Genomic DNA, 8,684 nt, shown 5'->3' with positions numbered 1-8,684 from the left:
AGCAGAACCAATTCAATGAAACTGCCACAGCTGATCCTCACTTACACTTGCGCACCTTTTTATAGATTATTGATACGGTAAAAATAAATGGGGTTTCTGAGGATATAATACGTTTACGCTTGTTTCCTTTTTCTCTCAAGGACAAGGAACGGAGTTGGTTGCAGTCATTGCTGCTAGGAAGCATAACAACTTGGGAGGGCATGGCTGTGAAATTTTTAGAGAAGTTCTTTCCACCATCCAAGGCAACCCAGCTGAAGATTGAGATCAGTACCTTTCAACAGCATGATTCAGAACAGCTATATGAGGCATGGGAAAGGTACAAAGATTTGTTAAGGCGTTGTCCTAATCATAATTTTGCAGATTGGGAAGAAATAGAGTTTTTCTACAATGGGTTGAATACGCCCACAAGGATTTCTGTGGATTCTGCTGCTGGAGGTACTATATTTGCCAAGGAACCCATTCAGGCCTATGATATTGTAGTAACCCGTATCCAGAATTAGCGATTAATGAGTATATTAATCAAGTAATCATGTTTAGATTAAGTAAAACATGATTAAGGAAGTTCCAAATGGGTTAACGGAGTCCAGAAATGGATTCAGGACACTCGAAAATGGTCGGGAAGGTTCCGAGGGTTCGGATGGTTCGGAGACTCCGAACTGGATCGGAGGATCCGAACTCGGATCGGAGGCTCCGAAGATAATGCGTCATTGGTGACATCATTGATGGGAGTTCGGAGGATTCGAAGTCAGGATCGGAGGCTCCGAATAGGAACGGAGGCTCCAAAGTCAGGAACGGGGGATCCGAACCAGTTCGGAGGATCCGAAGTCGAGTTCAAACGGCCCGAACTTTGCCTATAAATAGAGGTCCGAAATTACATTTTCAACTCGCACCTCTCCTTTTCCTCTCTCAATTCCTAGGCCTTCTAACTCAGATCTAGGGAGTTCTAGGCATCCTATTGGGAATCCGGAAGTGGCATAGCGATCCAGGCGTCAAGGCGGAGCTGTGGCCTAGTTTTGAGGCAATTGTCATCAGCGGGCTGACTACGGACGCAGGTATAGCTATGGTCTCCTGAAATTATTTAGGAGTATGCAATAGCTTAATTAAGGCCTTTAGAGCTTAATTATTGATGCATGGGTATTTGCATTGTAGATTTGATATAGGCTTGGAACCTAGAGCGGGACTGCTAGAAACTGCCTGTAGTAAGGTACACAAATACAGACTGAGATTGCCAGCGGGTTTTGCATGCTTATATGTTGCATTTTGTATGTCATTTATTATGCAGCATGTGCATATCATATTGTGCCTATCCATCTTGTGAGATGAGCCACGTAGGGCCGCTCAGCCCTGTCTGGACGATTGATGTCTAGGACCTATTGACTGACGGGTCATGGGTGGCTAGCATCGGGGGACACGGTCCACGTCCTGTAGGAATGAGCAGTGTCGACAGGTTTTGCTCCCCGGGTTGTACCACTCATGTCCTAGGCGCCATTACTGAGCATTATATACAGTTACCCCAGATATGGATACCCTATCATTTGCATGCATCATATTTGTATGTTTTTACCCAGCGCTTTCGTATTGAGCTTAGAGCTCACGTCCAGTCTTTTCTGTGTATTTGGACACCCCATTCGACGGGGCAGGTGTAGGTGCAGGATTGAGCACCAGGAGCTTGGAGTAGTCAGTACCAGTGAAGACAGCAGGATTAGCTGTAGGTTTTTCCTTTAGGATATTTATTCGATTTGGTTGTATAAATCGAATTTATTTAACTGGTTGTATTCTGCCGGTCTGTTTTTATTTAAGTCTTCCGCAGCGATTTATTTAATGCCTGTTTAATTATGCTCTTAACTTTGATTAGGTAGTGGATCCGGGTAGGGTCACTACATTTATTGGTATCAGAGCATATACATGCAAGAGACTTGGGATATAGTAATGAGACTTTGGGTTATCCTTATAGGATTGATGAGACCTTGGAAGAGGTGATGATGCGGCAATTAGTTTGCCCAGAGACTATCATCATCGGCATGATTTCTGAAGATTTGGCTTATGGGATTCCAGCAAGTGCGGACAGGAGTGATGGATCGTGTCCGAGTTTTCAAGATTTCTACTCATATGGGTCCTAGTTTTGGATCGAGTACCGGATGCCAGAGGCAGTGGCAGAGCATTGGATGGGATGCACTTGATGCTTGCATCTGTACAGTCCATACCATGATGACACTACTCTGAAGATTCTCCACTAGTAGTTGGAGAGATTGTCAGATAGACCTTAACCAGAGAATGCCTCGAGTGCCTAAAGCATGACAGGTTTCGAGAGTGAGGTCTTTAACCTCATGCAGAACATAGTTTTGCCGGTATGCTGATATCGATACTTTCGGTAGGCACATGGGAAACTTCATGTTCAAAAGCATGATATGAATACAAGAAGAACGCTGATGGTAGATCGTGAGCAGAAGGGGTCGACTGACATGCACTGACGCAGAGCATAGCTGATTAGCGATCACGAGCCATTTCTCCGGAGTTCTTCGTAGGAGGACATGTAGAGAGACTTGGTCGGGAGTATGCTTGTATCGATGCGTGTGTCGATTAGAAGTTTCATGCTCAAGAAACGAAGACTAGTACAATGATTTAAATATTGTATCATTGTAGTTGTAAACAGTATTTCAATTGTAATGAATCATCATACTATGGTTGTATCATTTCAAGTTCGATTGTATATTTCATTGTATTTTGAATACTGTATGTATTACATGGGATTGTAATTGAGAAATTGTACATAAATGGAAGCAATGATACATGTTTTATTTATCCAGCAATTCGTGAATGATTGCGAGTGATTTTGCTAGGATTGGCATTGTTTTAGTTGATTAGTGTTCAACTGTTGTAACTCATGGGATTTGAGTGAGCCAACTGTGACAGTGTGACTTGTGGTTAGTCTAGGATTGACCTAGTTAGTCAGTGGACTATTTTAGTGCCAGCGATGAGTGGACTCATCTAGAGGCATTAAGGGTATTGTTCGGTTTAGAACATTTGGGCTTTGTTCTAGGTAGTTTCCTTGAGAATAGTAGGCTGTCTGACCTTTGTTAGGTTGAGACTTGTGATGATGGGTTTTCATCGGGATACCAGGTCCAGTATATACCGAGAGTTGTGGACTATGACCATGACTAGAAGTGATGAGGCGCGACCCTATGCCAGTGTTACTCTGGGAGTCCTTGTACTTCAGAGATTATCTGGGAGCCTTGTGCTTCAGGATTGGCGGTGGGAAGGTTGTTCAGTCTAGGGATTTGGTGACAGTCACGACGAAGTATGACCTTGGATTAGATATCAGGTTTGATATCGATGGTTTGATATCATCTGGTGTGCCAGAAATATAGTATGAATATTCTGCTGTAGGAACCAGTCATGGAGGGATTTTCTTGACAAGTGTGTACTCTGAGCAGATAGGTATTATCTTTTGGGTTACTGCTAGACGTGTGGATCTAGTAGGTGGACGGATTTCTACCAACGATGACTAGGGGTTGTCATCAGAGTTGTGGTTAGAATTTCCTTGTGATAGGAATTATCCAAGATACTGGATGGGATGCTGATTCAAGACTTAGACTCGAATAGGAGAATTAATTCATGATGATGGACTTCATCTTTGATGGTTTATACCGTATGCTAAGGATTGTATAAACATTAATTGAGATGTGAGGGAAGCGTGGCCTATACACGTGAAACCTTGGTGATTGTCCAGGTGGGTTATCGTGGTAAGCTACCTCAGTATTAATTTGTTGCACAATCTTAGCGTGGGATATAATCAGGAGCATGCCCGGGAATGTTGGGAATCTTTGGAATTCTTTAGGTATAACTTTGGACTTGACGAATCGCGATGTTCATCCTGAATGAACGAGGCAAGGATAGTGAGTCTGGTGATTGCACTAAGTACTTCCTGATATTTTCAGAGGTTGAGCGTAGGATTTTCCATGGGATGGAAATGGGCTTAGTTTATCTTGATGTTTGCCTTGGGTGAACAAGACAACGATTAGTAGTGCTAAGGTGGCACGGGATCTGTGCTAGTGACTACTAGTGGTTATTGGGTAACTCTGTCAGAATTAGGATGATTAAGTTTAGAATACGAAGCAGCGGTTAGTAGTGCTTAAAAGGCGCAAGACTTGTGCCAAGTAAACTACTTATGTACTATGATCTGACATCGTTTGGAAATGGTTCTTTGTGGCAGCTAAGTCATAGTTATTGACCGAGCCATGTAGGTTGGATGATCAATGGTGGTTTGATTTGATAATTGCGAGCTTAAGTAGATCGACGAATTCGAATGGTTGAGCCAATCAGGGTTGATCGGGATGTAGCAATTAAGAAATACTTGGGATAGTATTTTGTCGAGTAATGCTTATGGGATGAGTACAGAATACCATCTCAGATAAATCGGAGATTTGAGTTATTTAGTCTCAATGATCGCCAGAGATGAATCTTTTGGGATTGCTGTAATCGGGAACGATTGCAAGTGGACTTGTATGATCAAGTTAGGTGCTAACTTGACAGTGGAGACAAACAAGTGAGTTGGTAGTTTCCAGTATAGTGAATTCTTGTTAAGAAAGAAGATGATATTGATTCAATAAATTGCTTAGTGATAGCAATAGGTCAGGAAAGGATTATGTTGTTGTTTCATGTGAGAGTTTTCCATTGAAAAACAATAGTGAAGATTTTTGACCGGACATTACGGTTAAGTGAGGACATCTATGTGTACCGTTGTGGTTGGATCCGACGAATAGTAGGAAATGCTAATGGACATTAGCAAGGAAATATCAGTTGTCTGATCTGTGTGACATTAGCTAGGATCTGATCCTCGAGATCTAGTAGATTGTGTCACTAATCTTCCAGCGAGTGATGTGCGATATGTGACTGAGATAGTCAAGGATCGACTTAGTAGCCAACAAGGTTTGCCTTTGGGATAGAAGATTTCGCATGATCGTGACGGATCAAGTTATTTCTTTCAATCCGTGAGTCACATCCGTGCGGACTATTTGTCAAAGATATTGCGCGTTAGCAATGAACGACAATCAGAGATGCATTGTGTGGCAAGTTACTTCGAGCACAAGTATTTCCCAGGATTTACTAGGGAATTGACGAATAAATAGTTCAGTGCTGAGAATGATGCGTTTGGCAAGGGAGCGATTTGACTATTGAGAATCCGTTGGGATTTAGTTCCAGGATCAGTACGTTCAACCTTGGGAGATTGGTATGAGCTGATGGTATTATCGAAGACTCTGAGTTGAGTTATACCAGGTGCAATAACTATCGAGTTTCGAGACGGAATAATAAGCATTTCCATATGTCTGTGCACTGTGGAATGTCCCAGTCGAGCATATTGGTGGGAGCTTTCCTTAGTCTTGATGCGTGTACAGTGATTGCGAGTATGTATAACTATCAGGAGGATGTTTATCGATTGAATTCATGAGGTGAATAACCTATGATCGAGATGATGTAGATCATCAGAGGCGTAATGACTTCTATTGCAAGTATGCGTGATTTCGCAGGCCAATGGCTAGGAGATGACGTAGCGTCATGAATTGCAAGTAATGATAGTTATCATCAGGTCATAGTGTTGAGGTTATACTAAGAAACGTGGACAGTAGAATGTACTAGACATGATGGTTTAAGTTCCCAGTATTTCTTGGGAAGCCGGTTATGCTTTAGGGAGAGTGGGGAGGATAACCATTCTAGGGAACATTGCGAGCAGTTACGTTGAAGTATAGACTTGAACAACTATATTCTCTTGAGGAGAATTTGGGCTTTGTTGTGTCATCACAATGTTGGGATTAGTGTTTTCCTGACTAGAGGTGTCGAGCACCGAGAAATTTTGGAACCATTAGATGGTTAGTTTTGATTAGTGATTCGACGAATGCAGTAAAACCAGTCAGGTTATGACTTGGTCTTCATCAGTATAAGATTTCCTTTGAGACGATAATCTTGATCAAGCGGTTATTGAATCCTTCGTGATCAGTGGAATCGTGGTTACGACAGAGGACGTATCAGTGTTGTGATACGTTAGTGTCAAGGAATATTGGTTGTCATCAAGTAGCGCAGAAATTTTCAGCTGGGAAAATATTAATGCGGTTAAGCATTAATGGATCTTGCAGAGAATTCGACGAGAGCCTGAATTTGTCGAAAGCTATTTCGACCAGACACTCAAGTAGTGGTCTATCTTACGTTCTCGAGGTTCTACCTTAGATTTCGAGGACGAAATCTTTTAAGGGGGGGAGAATGTAGTAACCCGTATCCAGAATTAGCGATTAATGAGTATATTAATCGAGTAATCATGTTTAGATTAAGTAAAACATGATTAAGGAAGTTCCAAATGGGTTAACGGAGTCCAAAAATGGGTTCAGGACACTCGAAAATGGTCGGGAAGGTTCCGAGGGTTCGGATGGTTCGGAGGCTCCGAACCGGGCTAGGAGGCTCCGAACTAGATCGGAGGATCCAAACCAAAGATCGGAGGATCCGAACTCGGATCAGAGGCTCCGAAGATAATGCGTCATTGGTGACATCTTTGATGGGACTTCGGAGGATTCGAAGTTAGGATCGGAGGCTCCGAACAGGAACGGAGGCTCCGAAGTCAGGAACGGGGGATCCGAACCAGTTCGGACGGCCCGAACTTCGCCTATAAATAGAGGTCCGAAATTTTATTTTCAACTCGCACCTCTCCTTTTCCTCTCTCAATTCCTAGGCCTTCTAACTAAGATCTAGGGAGTTCTAGGCATCCTATTGGAAATCCGGAAGTGGCATAGCGATCCAGGCGTCGAGGCGGAGCTGTGGCCTAGTTTTGAGGCAATTGTCATCAGCGAGCTGACGACGGACGCAGGTATAGCTATGGTCTCCTGAAATTATTTAGGAGTATGCATTGTAGAGTTGATATAGGCTTGGAACCTAGAGCGAGACTGCTAGGAACTGCCTGTAGTAAGGTACGCAAGTACAGACTAAGATTGCCAGCGGGTTTTGCATGCTTATATGTTGCATTTTGTATGTCATTTATTATGCAGCATGTGCATATAATATTGTGCCTATCCATCTTGTGAGATGAGCCACGTAGGGCCGCTCAGCCCTGTCTGGACGGTTGATGTCTAGGACCTATTGACTGACGGGTCATGGGTGGCTAGCATCGGGAGACACGGTCCACGTCCTTTAGGAATGAGCAGTGTCGACAGGGTTTGCTCCCCGGGTTGTACCACTCATGTCCTAGGAGCCATTACTGAGCATTATATACAGTTACCCCAGATATGGATACCCTATCAATTGCATGCATCATATTTGTATGTTTTTACCTAGTTCTTTCGTATTGAGCTTAGAGCTCACGTCCAGTCTTTTCTGTGTATTTGGACACCCCATTCGACGGGGCAGGTGTAGGTGCAGGATTGAGCACCAGGAGCTTGGAGTAGTCAGTGACCAGTGAAGACAGCAGGATTAGCTGTAGGTTTTGCCTTTAGGCTATTTATTCGATTTGGTTGTATAAATCGAATTTTTTTAACCGGTTGTATTATGCCGATCTGTTTTTATTTAAGTCTTCCGCAGCGATTTATTTAATGCATTTTTAATTATGCTCTTAACTCTGATTAGGTAGTGGATCCGGGTAGGGTCACTACAGATATGCTTGAACAAATGACTATCAATAGTTATCAATGGTCGTCTGAATGTATGGGAGTCAAGAAGGGAGTGTACAGTGTGGATCCTCTCACATCCATCACTACACAACTATATGCGTTGAGTACACAAGTTGCTTCTCTGAACAAGGTGAATATCGCAGAACCTGCAGGTGTGTCGGTTTCCATAGAATAATCTCATCCACCTGAGGAAGCTCAATATATCAATCCCAGAGGCTATGGAAATTATCGAGGTAACCCTCCTCCTAATACTTATCATCCTAGCTTAGGTAACCATGAAAACTTTTCTTATGCAAACAACAAAAATGTATTGAAACCCCCTCCGGGATTCAATACAAATCAAGGGGAAGGTAAAGCGTCGTTGGAGGATGTTGTGTCTACATTTGTTATTGAATCTAACAAATAGATGTCGAGGACTGAAACTCGAATGGACAGCATGGAGACACATATGTGCAGTTTGGGGGCTATGATGAAATCTATGGACACACAGATTGGGCAACTTGCGAATGCTTTAAAGGGTCAAAATCGAGGACAGTTTCCCAGCAATACTGAAGTGAATCCAAAAGAGCAGTGCAAAGCAGTAGAGTTAAGAAGGGGGAAGAAGTTAGAGGCTGAAGATCAGAGAAAAACCAAGGAAGTTGAAGAACCAGTGGTTGAAGAAATCGTGGTTGAAGAACCCAAAAAAGAATCTGAAGCAAAACCTGAAAGAGTGGGTGCCCGGTGAGCCAACTTGTGGCTAAGGGCTTTGATGACTCTATGTATAAACAATCTTTTGTTTAATATAATTTACACTTTTATAAAGGCGTTTACTTTATCTTTTATCATATTATTATGTTGTGACATACTATAAGATATTTAGATGAAGACCTTGAATATACTATAGTGTATATAAGATGTGGTGGCACATGGGGATGGCTATCATGAAACACATCTTATAGTCACTGTATATTCTAAACAGTTCCTAGTCGATTGAGCCGTCCGTTAATAAGGATAAGGATCGCTCGAGATTGAGACTAGCATTTGAGATGCCGAGTA

General features: G+C 42.6%; 1 non-coding gene across 1 annotated transcript; it reads right to left on the bottom strand.

The window, feature by feature from the left end:
* Nucleotides 1-249: 249 nt before the first annotated feature.
* LOC140894162 (small nucleolar RNA R71) lies at nucleotides 250-355 on the bottom strand. The gene has a single exon (XR_012153709.1). It is a non-coding gene; the product is annotated as a small nucleolar RNA R71 (small nucleolar RNA).
* Nucleotides 356-8,684: the final 8,329 nt, after the last annotated feature.

Source organism: Henckelia pumila, chromosome 3 (genome assembly GCF_033568475.1).
Source record: "Henckelia pumila isolate YLH828 chromosome 3, ASM3356847v2, whole genome shotgun sequence".
Lineage (NCBI taxonomy): Eukaryota > Viridiplantae > Streptophyta > Magnoliopsida > Lamiales > Gesneriaceae > Henckelia > Henckelia pumila.
The sequence above is the reverse complement of the archived record's forward strand: the minus strand, read 5'-3'. Positions and strand labels throughout refer to the sequence as shown.